This window comes from Penaeus monodon, chromosome 25 (assembly GCF_015228065.2).
Source record: "Penaeus monodon isolate SGIC_2016 chromosome 25, NSTDA_Pmon_1, whole genome shotgun sequence".
NCBI classification, from domain to species: Eukaryota; Metazoa; Arthropoda; class Malacostraca; order Decapoda; family Penaeidae; genus Penaeus; species Penaeus monodon.
The window spans coordinates 17,127,162-17,127,372 of record NC_051410.1 but is presented as its reverse complement, the minus strand read 5'-3'; the positions used below and the strand labels follow the sequence as shown (position 1 = coordinate 17,127,372).

Sequence of the window (211 nt, the reverse complement as noted above, 5' to 3'; positions counted from 1 at the left end):
GGAGAGCAGGCTACCAAGCTCGAGTTCACCGCCACACGGCCTGCAGTGAGGTGCCGCTACCATACTGCTCCGCCTCGGTCCAAACCACACCGGGCCTCGTACCCGCGCACTTACGGCCGCGACACCCCACAAAATACAAACCTACACACGTTTCCTGAATAAGGTCTGTGCGAGAGCCTGGATTCCGTTTTTTTCTGTCGTGGTGCTGACA

The 211-nt window shown here is 58.3% G+C and overlaps 1 protein-coding gene across 1 annotated transcript in view; it reads left to right on the top strand.

The window, feature by feature from the left end:
• Positions 1-18: 18 nt before the first annotated feature.
• LOC119589087 (nuclear hormone receptor FTZ-F1 beta-like) overlaps positions 19-211 on the top strand; it is a gene marked incomplete in the record, with an annotated part of 70,745 nt that continues 70,552 nt past the window's right edge. Inside the window, 1 exon segment of the mRNA XM_037937663.1 lies at positions 19-163.